Here is a 12,015-nt window from a genome sequence, read left to right as displayed (position 1 = left end):
TGAGCTTTGGGGCAATTCAGTTTTGAGGCAACCACAATTTCACAGAACAGAAAATTTCACATAACACTTTATGCAAAGGTAGAAAAAGTAATTTAGACTAATTGTTCTATCAAGTGATGCTTTTATTTTCCTTAATAAATATTTCATGTATTAAAAATTAAACAAGGGATAAAGCATTGGCTCAGTGATTATGAGTACTTGAATATGTTGCCGAGAAACTGAGTGTGGTTGGGAACACACCCATCAAACACAATGTCACATGACCTACAACCACCTGAAGCTCTGCCTACATGGTATCCTGTACCCTCTTCTGACCTCCACATGTACCTGTACTCCTGTGCACATTTCCACACACAGACACACCGACATACATTTGGTAAAACAAATAAAAATAAATATTAAAAAAATAAAAACTTAAAACTTTCAGTGATAAGTAAAAGTACTTCTGTTGTACTTAAAACATTACTCAAAATTTATGGATCTCTCAAGAGTATTACTTAAAAGTATCTGAGAGCTGATAATGGCAATAGAAAGTTATTGAACTTGCTCATTCAGTAAACTTTCTATACTGGATTAAGGAAACCCCAAGCAGAAGTGGGGAAGAAGTCATTAAAAGAGAGAGAAAGAGAGAGAGAGAGAGAGAGAGAGAGAGAGAGAGAGAGAGAGAGAGAGAGAGAGAGAAGCCAGGTAACACAGAAAAGCTATGTGACTTGTGTGGTTCTGGTGTGCTCTTGGAGCACCCAGTGGGACTTTTGTGACCCCAACAAATCAGTCTCTAGTCATGGATTCTCTATAGGATAAGGATGAAGGCAATGACTAGACTCAGGGTGAGTGAAGACCCCAGCAGTATTGGCCGCAATGGCGCCACACTGCCTCAAGCTGTGAGAACCCTTAATAGAAACAGATAATACAACCAAGCATAGAACCGGGATGGAGGTGTTGGAAAAATGACACTGTCAAGAGAAACGGCAGAACTTTTATGTTATTTTGTGGTGGAATAAAAAGTTTAATTTAGATGTAGTCTTTATCTTGATGGAAATAATCTGACCATTAAAATCTGCTTTTACTTGGAAGGACTTTTGAAACAAGTCACTGATCATAATAAGTTTATAGAAGACAAATTCTTTTTTATGATTTTCTCTTCTAACTTAGGTTAAGGAGAGATCAAACACAAAGCAAGATGTCATGATTTTTAATATAAAGTTTTTAATGAAAAGGCAAGTTGGGGTCAGTAAAGAAAAATCACATGACAGTATGAATAATAATTTATAATGCTATATTTGAACAGAAATTACACATCTTACACATTTACTGACTGTACATTCTTACTAGGCAAGGAAAATATTATCTGATTCACCTTTTTTCGCATTTTACACACTATATTCCATCACCTACCATCTTCTTTCCATCATCCTAACTCTTCCTTCCTCTTCCTTTCCCTCTTGTCATTTGCCCACCCTTCTTTAGCACTTGATGAGTCATACTCTGTTGACATTTCTAAAATAAAGGCCTGTAAGTCATGCGGAATACATATTCTGTTGTTGGAGTTTATAAGGTATCTCACTGATATGATGGGCTCTTATCCTCCAGGATCCATAGCCAAAATAAACTCTTTCTTCCAAAAGCTGCTTTTAGCCGTAATGTTTCATAGCAGTCTCAAGTTTGTCTCCCTGGGGCACAGGTGGGGAAGGGTATCACTGAAACAGGTCAACCTGATTCCAGTTCCAACAGTTTCCATTTTCTGTGCATGGTTGAAGATGGGGACTTCACCTTTCACGTTCCAGCTGCCAGGCCTCCCTGCCATTGGAGACTCTCACTCTGGAGCTCTAATCCAAACCAAATCCTTCCTTTATCATGCTATCGTAATATTTTTATATTATGCAATATGAAAAGCTATTTTAAATGAAAATTTAATTAGAAGAATAAACTTATTAAATTTAAGTTTTTACTTCAGATCAATATATACCTTAGTTATAGGATTTATGTCACTTTATTTCCTTGATTTGATAGACTTTTTTTTTGAAAAACCAAATATGATTGACAATTGTAAGTGTTTTTTAAGTGGCATTGATTGTCATTTAATTAATTTATAAATGAAATTGGTATTCAATACATATACACATATGTAAAGTAAAAAGTTAGGAAAATGTTTTAATAAATTATCTCTTACAGTTATGTTTTTTACATTCAAGGAGATGTCTACAAAGGTTGTTTGTTAATTTTAAACTGTTTATTTCTGTATAGCCTGTTCTAGGGTTGATGGACAATTTGAATGTTAACATTCTTACTAGAAATTTCACACATTTTTAGTTGATTTATATCAGAAGGTTTAAGGGACTAAAAATAGCATTTATTTTTTTTTCAAAGCAAAGAAAGCCTGCGACTCACATTAGTAATGATGAGAAATACTGAAACACCAGGACAAGAATAATTGTTATTACAAATATTATAACCCTGCTTTTCCTAGAACATTCATATTCTGCAGTCAGTACAGGAATTTAGTTTGAAAATGAAAGTGAAATTAGATTATTTTCTTGAAGACCATAAAATGAATATTTTAAGAAGAAAGGGCAAGAGCCCTCAGAGCAGCCAACTTAGTGTGGACATGGATGGAGTCTTCAGTCACTTGTCTGCAAACACAGAGATGAATCTGTGTTTTACTATTGGCTTAGAGAACTGCACCACATCCTGGGAATTCAAGAGCAGAGATGTAGACAGCAGATCTTTGATAGTGAATGACAATGTGGTGTTCCACCTTGCCCAGTACAGGTGACATCTTCAGCTCTGTAACTTACCAGGCATTGAATTTAATCTATGGTAACCTGTTAGCATGGCTTCTCTGAGGAGAAGGGAAAGTGCTAGCATCTTCCCCACATTAGACTATACGATGGAAATAGGAATGATTGAATTTGGGATGGTGTCATTCAGTAACATGAAAAATTACTATCTTTCAGGTTCCTCTCAAAAGAGTTCATGGGAAAACTTTCATTGAATCTTGGTCCACAAGTAAATAAGCTTCTATAGCAAGAAGAACCAATGGAGAGGAAAAAAAAGTAAACAAAAAACACATTTAGAGATTTGGGAGAGCCTTTCAGGGACTCTGACCAGTCCTCTCAGAAGGTAAAGCCTGGGAAGCAATTCACTTTGGTATCTCTTTGTTTGAAAACTTCATTTACAAATGAATCATTCTCTGTGAAGAAATTTACTGTTTTGAGTACTGAATATATTTAAGCAATGTTTTTATGGACTGAGAAATAACAAAAAACTAAAATCCTTCAAAATTAAAACCACTCTGCTATATTTTGATCTCTCTGAAGGATACAGGAGGAGTTTCTAAGTATTGATTTTCTGTTTTCAATGTTCTCCATAGGAGGTGCTGGTTAAACCCAGATGTACTCTTAAGCAGTGGGTTGGAAGGTTTTTTTTGAGTGGCTTATCCAAATGGATGCCATGGAACTGCTCTTCTTTCTCATGTGATAAGTCAGCTTACTGAGGATTTATGCAAAGTTGGGGAGGGCTCATTTATAAAGAGTCAGGTTTTAAACTAATTTTTAAGATTCTGTGTTCATATATAGCCTGGCTGTTGAGATTCCCTGACAATTGAGGAATGATAAAGAATGCATCTATTGACCACTAAGAAGAAACACTTCCCTTCAGAAGGACTTTTTGAAGGAGGTATATTATATTATTTCTCAGTGCCTTTAATCATCCAGACACTTCCTGCATCTTGAAATTGCTATTATTCTCCGAAGCAGATGGCTTACAGCAGATTTGTTACACATCTATGATCAACTGTGCAGTCAACATTTCTCTGAGTGTGCCCCACTCCATTTTACTAAATGTATTAACTTTAAGAATACATTGACCATTGAGAGTATTTCATATTTTGCATAGGACATATTATCACTAATAAATATATAAACTAATACAACATACTCTCATATAGTATAATATAGCAGTTTATTTTATATTATGTGGATTTTGTCAACAAGAAATCCCCCTGATGAAAACAATTGCATAATATTAATTACTGGCACCATCTGTGGAAAACAATACGAAAACCAATATTTTAATACAATGACTTCATGCATGTCAGTTATCTTATATATTAAATGCTGCAGTTTTGTTGATGCCATTTACCTGTCTATTAATTTAAATAACGGTTGTACTTACAGAGGTTAAAACTATGAATAAATGAATTAAAATTAAATATAACAAAATATTTAAATAGGTGTAACATGAATCTGATTCATTCTCTGAGAACATATCCTGTATGCATGCATGGATATACAAATTACTGTGCCATCTGCTAGGTTTTCACAGGTTGAGTAAGAATTTTCTTTACACATGAAAGACATAGTGTAGATTTTTTTCTTTTTTTTTTTAGTAAAAGGATTCTGCAGTTGAAAAGGTTGAGACAAATGGTCTGACTAAAGCCGTCTATGGTCAGACTCAGAGTGCCTTCAAAAGACAGGGCAGGGGTCGCCACAAGAGAGAACCTTTTCTATTTAAATTTTGGGCTCCCAAACTAACACTTTGCTAATTATGACAATGGCGGCTGCTCCTCGTACCAAAGGACCACCCCTTTCACCCGTCCTTTGCAATCACTATAACCTGCCACCTGCTATGTTCTTTTTATATCCACTGTAAGTTATGGCTTCAATAAATATTTATTGGGGGAAACTAAAAAAAATCCCGTGAAATCCTTCACTGGTGAAGAAGCCAGTGAAAACAAAGGTTTCTTCACTGTCAGTATTGCTTACGCTTTTGTTTGGGGAACTCAAGCATTTTTTAGTAGCCTCTGTTGTCCATGTTCTCTTACTGAATTCAAAGCTTTGGGGAATTTTAGGTGTGGCTGATAATCTCTTTTGCTAGATAAGGATATGCGGAGACATTGGCATTTGTATTTATGGGGATCCTTTGCAATAAATAATTATTTCATACTATTCCTTGTGTAGCACCAAGTGACTATTACCAAGCTTTTAAAACCATGTTCTGTTGCAGTTGGGAAGACACTCACAGGACAGTCCCTAGGACTATAAAGATCTGTGTTGGGAGGAAGAAATGAGGAGGTTCTCTTGAGGTCAAGAGAATTTGGGCTTTATTCAAAATGTCTATTTAATTTTAAGAGTTTTATCCTGCCCATTTAGTTTAAAGTTTGGAGTCTGCTTAATGGGTGACTTCAAATGCAAGGTAGTGATCACTTGCTGATCATATACACTTGACTTGAGAACTTCAGAGCTATATGACACTGCACATGGTTTTCAAATTATTTAACTTCTTTTGCTAAGGTAGAGCCTGCCACTATAAGATGTTAAGGTTGTTATTACTAGCCAATGGGATGCCAGCCTATGCTATGTGAGCACATGAGCCTGCAGTGCAGAGTAGGATAATACTCTCATCATAAATTATTACCCATTACTTATGTATCCAGATAAAGAAAGTAGAGTGGTTCAAAAGAATGTTAGTCTTTCAGAAACAGCAACAGCAAAGCAAACAAAAATGAAGGACTCCTCAAGGTCATTAGTCAGGAAGCAAAGTAAAATTAGCTGACAGGAAAGATTTCTTTTTCTTCAAGCTATAATATATGATATAGTCCAAAGTATAGAGTAAGATGCATTCTTTCAGAAAGAGAGCACAAAGAAACATCTTATTTGGGGGAGAAAGTCAAATTGTAAATATGCTTGCTTTTCCAACTAGCAATTTTCCTGTTGTAACCTAGCATGAGGTGATGTTTAGCCATATGTTAATCAGACTACAAGTATTTCCTTTAAGATCTCCACCTTCTCAAAGACAGATGGGAAATATGCTAATAAAAATTAATATATATACACAGTAAAGTTTCTTAAAAAGCACAAGGACAAGCACGTGAAATCAGCAAATTATGTTTCTATAAATAAGGATAAAATGAAAACTCCAGTCTGGAAACTAAATATATATATATATATATATATGTGGGTTTTGGGTTTTTGCTTGTTTGTTTTTCTAGACAGGGTTTCTCTGTGTAGCTTTGGCTGTCCTGGACTCACTTGGTAGACCAGGCTGGCCTCGAACTCACAAAGATTTGCCTGCCTCTGCCTCCCCAGGTGCTGGGATCACAGGCAGGAGTCTCAGTGACCAGTGTGGGTTTTCACCTAGAACACAATAGCCAATCTGTAGTTAAATGTTTCAGAAAGATGAAATATTCTCCTATAAAACTTCCATCTCCCCAAAAAATTGGACCCCAAATTTTCTACGCACACAGAAATTCAAAATTTTCCAGTATTTTTTTCAAGTCTTCAAAGACCTTTCTGTTAAGTTGCAGGCAGAGAGAAAAGTCTGTTCCTGGGGTTTACATTGTAAAACCTTTTGGTCATTTTTATTTAGTGACTGGATTAACCTTTGAAATTTAAAATGTTTTTTAAGTTTAACTTCTACCTACGTAGTGAATACGCCTTTTATAAAATAGGTACCAACTATGTATCTTCTTTGGAGGGAAAAGTATATTAAAACAGAGTTCAGTTTTTTTTCCCCCTAAGGTTTAAAATTTAACTTTATTTCAAAATCAAATAACACAAAGATGTTAAAGGATGTTGTCAGTAAGAGCAGACACCATGAAAAGCAGGAAAATGCCCACTGATGGTACTTTTCCCACCACCATCGCCGACCTACCTTGGGGTGTAGATGAATTCTGCACAGAGCATGCATGCCTGATGCCCCCATACTTTCTGAGGACACCAACACCATCCATCCTAATGTCTGACCTTGACATTCACCCTCCCTGGTCCTTTTGTGGAAACAAGCACTCCTGGTATTCACTCTTTTCCCTCTGAAGCAGTGATTGAAATCTCAACTGAAGATTTGGCCATCATTGGTAAGTTCTGTCTTTATTTAGTAGAAAGTGCTTTGGAAAAGGAGTTTGGGCTTTTTAGATGAGGTTTTTACTATAAAGTTCTATGGAATCCCGTGGCCGGAGCAGAGGAGTCAAGTGCTGCAGTAAGCATTAGAAGAAGCACAGAAGAACATAGAGGGGGAAAAAACAATTTAAAAGATTGTTATATTCTAGTATATTTTACATGATTGAAGAAGTAAAAAAATAGAAATCTTAATGAAACAATAGGATACTATAAGATATTTAATATCCCAAGGTGCAAAAAATTGAAGGCAGATAACTGAAAGTTAATTGTATATATATTTTTATTTTGAAACATAAATTTTACTTTTGCAAGTTTACCCTATCTATCTATCTATCCATCCATCCATATATACATAATATAATCAGATAGAATATAGGATATATATGAATATATCTGTGAATACACACATATACACACATAATTGAAGTAGAAACCTCAGTGGAATGCTTGCATAATGTTTAGAGAGAGCTGAAGGGATTATTCCCCAATTTGGTTTCTGATTCTGAAAAGTCAGTTGAATTTCTCTGATTATTATACACTCATACATAATACATATCTTTATTATTTCAAATAATAACATTAAAAAACAAAGAACCAGACTGAGAATAACCAACTACAGTAGCCTGAGGGATGTCCACAGAAGCATAGCACTTAGGAAATCAGGCTGTAATCAGGCTCATAGAAAAACACTCCTGCTACTTCATAAAATGCTACATATGTGAATGTGGATATTAGAATTTAAATAGTTTTCAATAATATTTATTTAAATAAAATTATTTAAAAATTTGACATGTTTTTATTTCACCAATGAGCTAATAGCCCTAGTGAGTGGTTTCCTATTAAAAAATCTACATAATCTATATTCTGTGTTTATCTCTTATATTTAGGATGTTTTTCTAGTACCATATGTTGGAGAGTATCCTTGCTTCTTGAAAATTCATTTGATAACTTGTTTTTGTTTATTTATACTTTTCTCATACATTACATCTTGACTGCATTTTCTCCTTTCTCCATTCCTTCCAGGTCCCACCTCCCATTCCTCTTTCCCAGATACAGTCCTCCTCCATTTCTCTTCAGAAAAGTTCAGGCATCTCGGGGACATCAACCAAACATAGTATAACAAGTTATAGTAAGACTAGGCACGTCCCCTTTTTACTTCTTACAGTTTGGTGTGTCAGCTTTTATGTTGAGGTCTTTGATCCACTTGGACTTTAGTTTGGTGCAGGGTGATAAATATGGATCTATTTACATTTTTCTACATGTAGACATCCAGTTAGACCCGTACCATTTGTTAAAGATGCTATCTTTTCTTTCCTATTGAATGGTTTTGGCTTCTTTGTAAAAAATCAAGCATCGTAGATGTGTGTGTTTATTTCTGGGTCAACACTGTTGATCCACATTCTGTTTCTATGCCACGACCATGCTGTTTTTATTATTGTTGCTCTATAGTACAGCTTGAGATCAGGAATGCAGACCTCCAGAAGATCTGTTATTGTACAGGATTGTTTTAGCAATTTTGAGTTTTCTGTTTTTCCATATGAAATTGAGAATTATTCTTTCAAGTTCTGTAAAGAATTGTGTTGGTGTTTTGATGGGAATTGCATTGAATTTGTAGATTGCTTTTGCTAGGATGGCTATTTTCACTATATTAATCTTACTGATCCATGAGCATGGGAGATATTTCCATCTTCTGATATCTTCTTCAATTTCTTTGTTCAGAGACTTGAAGTTCTTTTCATACAGGTCTTTCATTGCTTGGTTAGAGTCACACCAAGGTACTTTATGTTATTTGTGGCTATTGTAAAGGGTGTTGTTTCCTGAATTTTTTCTCAGGCCTTTTGTCTTTTATATACAGGAGGGTTTCCGATTTTTTTTTTTTTTAGTTAATTTTGTATCCAGCCACTTTGCTGAAGGTGTTTATCAGCTGAAGGAGTACTCTGGTAAAATTTTTGGGTCACTCATGTATACTATCAAAGGACATTGTCATCAGAACAAAATGATAGCCTACAGACTGGGAAAGGATCTTCACCAACTCTATATATGGCAGAGGGGTAATATACAGAATGCATTAAATTAAATTAATTTATCAATAAATTAAACACCAACAAAGCAACAAATCCAATTAAAAAATAGGGTGCAAAGATAAACAGAGAATTCTCAACAGAGATATATCAAATGGCAGAGAAACACTTAAACAAATATTCAATGTCCTTAGTCATCAGGGAAATGCAAATTAAAAAGAGCCTGAGATTTCACCTTACACCCATCAGAATGCCTAAGATCAAAAACTCAAATGACAACACATGCTGGAGAGGTTGTGGAGAAATGGGAACTCTCCTCCACTGCTGGTGGGAATGTAGACTTGTACAACTACTTTGGAAATCAAGCTGGCACTTTCTCAGAAGATTAGGAATAGCGCTTCCACAAGATTCAGCTACACCACTTCTAGGAATATAACTGAAATATACTCAGGTATACAATAAGGACATTTGCTGAACCACGTTTGTAACAGCTTTATTTGTAGCCAGAATCTGGAAAGTACCCTAATGTCCCTCAACGGAGGAATGGATACAAATTGCAGTTCATTTACACAATGGAATACTACTCAGCAAGTAAAAACAAGGAAATCATGACATTTGTATGGAACTAGGAAAGATCATCCTGAGAGAGGTAACCCAGAAGTAGAAAGACACATGGTGTATACTCACTTATAAATGGATATTAGACATATAATATAGGATAAACATACTAAAATATATAGTCGTAAAGAAGCTAAACAACAAGGAGGACTCTAGGGAAGATGCTCAATCATCATTCAGAAAGACAAACAGAACAGACACTGGAAGTGGAAGAAGACAAGGAACAGGACAGGAGACTTCCACAAAGGGCCTCTGAAAGACACTACCTCAGGGTATTGAAGGAGATGCTGAGACTCATAGCCAAACTTTGGGCAGAGTTCAGGAAATCTTGTGGAAGAAGGGAGAGATAGAAAGATCTGGAGGGAACAGGAGTTTGACAAAGAGACCAACAGAGACAAAAATCCTGGTCGGCAGAGTCCAATACTCCAACCAAGGACCATGCATAAAGAGGATGTAGACCGGCTGCTCAGCTGTAGCCCATGGCAGCTCAGTTTCCAAATGGGTGTCTTAGTAAGGGAAGTAGGGACTGTCTCTGGCATGAACTCAGTGGCCTTCTCTTTGATCACCTCCCCCTTAAAGGAGGAGGACAGCCTTGCCAGGCTACAGAGGAAAAAGATGCAGCCAGTCCTGATGAGACCTGATAGGCTAGGGTCAGATAGAAGGGGAAGAGGACTTCCCCTATCAGTGGACTAGGGGAGGGGAATGATGGAAAAATAGGGAGGGAGGGTGAGACTGGAAGGTGATAAGAGAGGGGCTACAGCCAGAATTCAAAGTGAATAAACTGTAATAAATAATAAATAATTAAAAAAAAAGACTAGGCACAAACCCTCATATCAAGGTAGAATAAGGCAAACCAGTAGGAGGAAAAGGATCCCAAGATCAGGCATAAGAGTCTGGGACACCCCGACTCCCACTATTCAGAGTCCCGTAAGAACACCAAGGTACACAACCAAAGGATACACGCAGAGAACCTAGCGCAAACCCATACAGGCTCCCAGACTGTCGCTTCAGTCTCTCGGAGATTCTGAACCCTGGTTACCTGATCCTGTGGCCTATGTGACTGTGGTCCCTAGACCACTCTAATTCCCACAATTCTTCCTCCCCCTTTTCCGTGCATTCCTGGGGCAAGCTCTGGGCTGGAGAGATGAAATTAAAGGCTAGGCTCTCAATCAAAAACATCAAATTCACTTGATCATAAGTGGGTATACCAACTCCTCACCTTCTTGTTGCACTTCACTCTGCTGCATGGCTGGAAGAGAATGGGGCATTGATTAACGTTTTCAGGCATTGTATTGGGTCCTTTCAGCAGCTATTTTCAGTGTACATTTACTTACATTTTCATAGCCCACACTTTAGTTTTGATTAGGGTATTGACCATTAAAATGAGGGAAAGACAAGAAGTGAGAAATGAATTGAGTTTTATTACTTCGATTAAAACAATTTCCATTAAAAGAAGTATTGAAATTTGATCTATAAAAATCTAATGTTGTGTCATTTTGAAGTGTATGCAATTCTAAAGGACACATCTGTAATACATTGGGGAAAATATAAGCAATAAGACATAAAATTGTATTAGTAAATGTCTGAAAGACAGAGGCCTGCTGTGTTAATAGCAGTCACACTGTGTTTTAGAGACTTCTGGCATCAATGGGAACAGGAAGAAACCCCTGGAAACCGAGGAAACAGAAGCTCCAGAGGAAATCAGGAATTAGGAAGTGCTGCAAGCACGCGACAGGAGCAGCCCAGACAGTATGTTATCACAGCTGCCACTGTTGTCATCACCTCAGCGGCTGCTGTAGGATCCCCTCACAATGCCTTGATTTCTTGTCTTTTACTTCAGAGTCCTAAGAGCATTCTTTGGCGATGGCTGTGATTTTGTCTCAACTTAGAAAGGACCCAGAAAGTATATGTTGGAATTGAGTACCAGCAATTCCCTGATCAACAGAAAGTAATAGTGTAGGAAAAGGATTCACAAAAGTGAATTGAGGAGGCTTTCTGAAGACTAATGTACATGAAGGTAAAATGTGTCTGAAAAGATACAGGAAATTAGGGGCAGTTGTCATTGTGGAAGGGCTAGGTCTGATTAAGGAAGGGCTAAAATATTATGTACTCTTATGTACATTTTTGCATATTTTAAACTGACAGTACAGTAATATATGTCTTATGTGTACTTTTAAAGTAAGTCTTGGAATTATATTTAAAAGAGGACATTTGCCTTTAAGAGAGAGAATCATATACCCACTGCACTTTTATGCTTTCATGGGAATAATTGATGAAAACCTTGCTTCAGCAAAATTCAAGCAGGAAAAAAAAATCTTCCTGGGACTGTAGAGATTTCACCGTTGGCTAATCTACTTTTTTCCCCCTTGAAATGAGTTGGCTTCATCTACCTTTAGAAGTTCCTTCTGTTGAAAACTCTGGATGATTTTTTTTCCTCCTCTGAAGCCTGCCAGATACTTTGTAGTCAAATAAATTGTCAG

Source organism: Meriones unguiculatus, chromosome 8, assembly GCF_030254825.1.
Source record: "Meriones unguiculatus strain TT.TT164.6M chromosome 8, Bangor_MerUng_6.1, whole genome shotgun sequence".
Lineage (NCBI taxonomy): Eukaryota > Metazoa > Chordata > Mammalia > Rodentia > Muridae > Meriones > Meriones unguiculatus.
This window is presented reverse-complemented; position numbering follows the sequence as displayed.